Source organism: Aegilops tauschii, chromosome 4 (genome assembly GCF_002575655.3).
Source record: "Aegilops tauschii subsp. strangulata cultivar AL8/78 chromosome 4, Aet v6.0, whole genome shotgun sequence".
Lineage (NCBI taxonomy): Eukaryota > Viridiplantae > Streptophyta > Magnoliopsida > Poales > Poaceae > Aegilops > Aegilops tauschii.
This window is the reverse complement of record NC_053038.3, coordinates 173,861,769-173,864,963: the sequence shown is the minus strand read 5'-3', so window position 1 is coordinate 173,864,963 and position 3,195 is coordinate 173,861,769. Positions and strand designations below refer to the sequence as shown.

The following is a 3,195-nucleotide window of genomic DNA, read 5'->3' as shown; positions in this document are numbered from 1 at the left end:
TTGTTAGCTCCTCCTAATTCCACATTGGTCTCGCCTGGTGACTATGCTTCAGTAGAGAGCAAACAATGGCACTTCACTATGGAGCAAACGATAGTTGCACGAACCAGTCGGTCCTCTAGCCATAGTTTACGATGCGCTTAAAGAAAGGCATATCTATGAAAAAATTGACATGAAGGCATATATATAATTAAGTGTGTATGTTTCAGAAAAACTACTCAACATGACATATGTAGAAACAAAGAAGGTGGAAATTACTTGAAGTGAAGGTATTTAGGGTGTGTTTGGTTGAAGAACCAACTGTCATGGAATGGAATGGTTTCATTCCAAAGGAACGGGTCGGTTCCGTTCCTGTGTTTGGTATGAGCAAAAAAGTAGAATGGAATGGTCCCATTCCTGTGTTTGGTTTGGAAGCATGGAATGAAAAATGGAATAACAAAAATTCAAAATTTCGGCAGCATTTCTTTTGTACTTAAAAACAACAACATAACACTATATATTGACAAGCATGATACATATATGATATTACACAGAACACAATTTTCGACAACAATATCATAATATAGCAAGTTCATTTTCCATGTGAATATACAAACATACACCACAATACTTCACATCGGCAATCGGGATCTTCGTAGGCGTTTTCTTTTCTGTGTACATGACGCCAAAGGTAAAGAAAAACACTGATTTGGTATTGGCTAACTCTGAGCTGATTTGATCTGAACAAATGTATGCTGCCTTCTTTGGGATAATTTGTGCATTTGGCTTCAGTGTGGCATCCTGCCTTGGAGCAGCAGCAGCAGCACGCTTGACCAATGTATGAGGTAGATTGTAGAGGTTGCAGCAACAAAATCTGAGGACGTAGAGAGGAGTAAACACTATCAAGAATATGGCTACCAATGACTTGTACTAGGGATTTAACACATCAACATATATTGCAAAGATAAACTGGACAACATGTATTTCAGTAGAAATTAGGAAAAGATCCCCTTCGTTTGAACAGTATAGAGAAACAAAATGAATCAAAAGACAACCATGAGTCCATCTCTGCATCTCTCTCGGCTGGGCAATCTCCATGACTGCAAAGTGTAACAGCGGCTGCACTAGTTTGAATAGCACAGAGCACATACAAGGGGTAAGGAAGAGATGTCGCACCTTGAGGAGAGGAGCCTCTACCGCCGTTGTTAGCTTGCCGGAAGCACGCCTACACCGCCGCCCCGCTGCAACCCCTCTGCAAAACTACCGTCACACAGCTCCAGATCGAGAGAAAGGACGGCCTACTTCCCTCATGTGCTGCATATCAAGAGGGGAGGAGTCAGCCGCGGCGAGGGATCGGGGGAAGGCGGGGCGGGGTGGGGCGGCGCAGATCGAGGGAGAGAGAGAGACGAGGGGGAGGCGGCGCAGCGAGGAGAGGCGATAGGGCTGGGCGTGCGAGAAGAGAGCCGGTTCCGCGTCGTCCGCTCGTTTTGGAGGTATCACCTGGTTCCGCATCTGGGCCGAATATTCGGTTCCTAGGAACGAGGCGGTGACCGTTCCATCTCCCTACTGAACACGAGAACGATGCTCGGCAATGGGTCGGACCCGTGACGTTCCACGCCATTCCAGCAACCAAACACACCCTTACCAAAAAGAAGGACCAGAGCCAATGCATCACCTCACGGCACGACCGCCTTACTTGGAAACATCTGTAGCCGTCATCAACAAATCCGCATCCTTGTAGTATTTGGAAGTCCGCTGATAGGATGTGGAGCATGTGACGCAACTTCTGCTTCATGCCCACGACTGTGAGGTGTGATCTCGAAATAAAAAGGCTAATCAGAATAAATATTAGTTTTAGTGCGTACCTCTAGAAGAAGCATAGGGGAAACTTTATAGTACCTGTGTGTACGTGGGATCAATCCACGGTTCCTATGCCCGCAGCCAATTCCCGCCAACTGTGGCTCTCATGCCGGTACGCCTGAGCATACTCCCGCTACAGCGAGCGTCGTCGCCAGTCGAGCTCTCCGGCGTGCAGGCCCTTCTCTGTCGCCTTTTTTCCTTCACTCCTCCTGCTGCTCTTCCCTAACCTCCCCCTCATCTCGTTTTCTCTACACAAGGAGCCATGGCACCGCCCAAGTTATAGCTTCGCCGCCGTCCCAAGCCGCCGTCACTTGCCTGCGGGTCGCCCCATCGACCGGATCCAGCCCCGCCGCCGGACTGCAAAGGGAGGGGATCTGGGTCTAGGCATCTACCTTCTAGTTGGGATGTGGGTCCCGTTGGCACCGGCGTCGTCGTCTGGAGGAAGACCTGCAGCTGGAGCGGGGGCGAATGTGTGGTGACTGGGGAGGTTGGCCACGCCGAAAGAAGATGTGCGGGATTGAGATTGAGCATAGGAGAGGAGGAGGAGGAACAGGGGTCGTCGGTCGCGAGAAGAGGAAGAGACCGGATCGCCCGAGCGTAACTTTTTTTACAACAGGCCAAGGCCCGATACAACGCGCGAATCGTTTTTCACTTATCCATGGACTGCGGGTTGAATACTAAAAATATAGGGGCTCTTTTGCAAAAAAGCCATGACGGTGAACCCCCCAAGGTCAATCCGTACTTTATTATTGGGGAAAGATTAAAAAGATTATATAAAAGAAAAACCCATAGACAATGACATGTGGGCCCCCACACACCCTGTTGACCAGTCAAACTTTGACTAGTCAAGTAGTCAACCAACCCCCTGGACCCCACTTGTCATACACTAGCTGGGTGTTCCATTGGGTACACTTAGCCGATTCCATTTTATTTTGAATTATTAATATTTTAGAAAATTCTCGAAAAACATTAAAACTTCGATAAATCATATAAAATAATCAGTAACTCAGATGAAAATAATGTATATACGAAAGTTGCTCAGAAAAATATAACGAATCCGACTATGCTATCCACTCATCTGTCACATGCCTCTAGCATGATGAACCTGGATCCTTCCCCTCTGGTTCGTCTGTCCGAAAATTGCCTGGAGCCGGGCAAACATTCCCAGATATTTTCCCACTCCGTGTGTAATGTGTAGCAGTGTGTTAGGTCAAACCTAGCACCGCATATTGCCATGTCATGCATCACGATGCATTTGTCTGCCTTATATTTATTGTTTCTTCCCCCTCTTCTCTTCGATAGACCCCGAGACTGACGCTGCTAGAGAGTACGACTACGCACATGACGTTCAATCCCTTT

At 47.6% G+C, this 3,195-nt stretch overlaps 1 long non-coding RNA gene across 5 annotated transcripts; it reads right to left on the bottom strand.

Annotated features, from left to right (window-relative positions):
* Window positions 1-537: 537 nt before the first annotated feature.
* On the bottom strand, window positions 538-2,477 carry LOC109757394 (uncharacterized). 5 transcript variants are annotated; one of them, XR_005754015.2, is made up of 4 exons: window positions 1,876-2,477; window positions 1,384-1,779; window positions 1,153-1,290; window positions 538-850 (listed from the first exon to the last, which is right to left on the bottom strand). It is a non-coding gene; the product is annotated as an uncharacterized lncRNA (long non-coding RNA). The 5 variants fall into 5 exon arrangements; XR_005754013.2 differs by having other exon boundaries at window positions 1,153-1,779; window positions 1,876-2,084; window positions 2,229-2,474; XR_005754012.3 differs by having other exon boundaries at window positions 1,153-1,808.
* Between the last annotated feature and the right edge of the window lie 718 nt (window positions 2,478-3,195).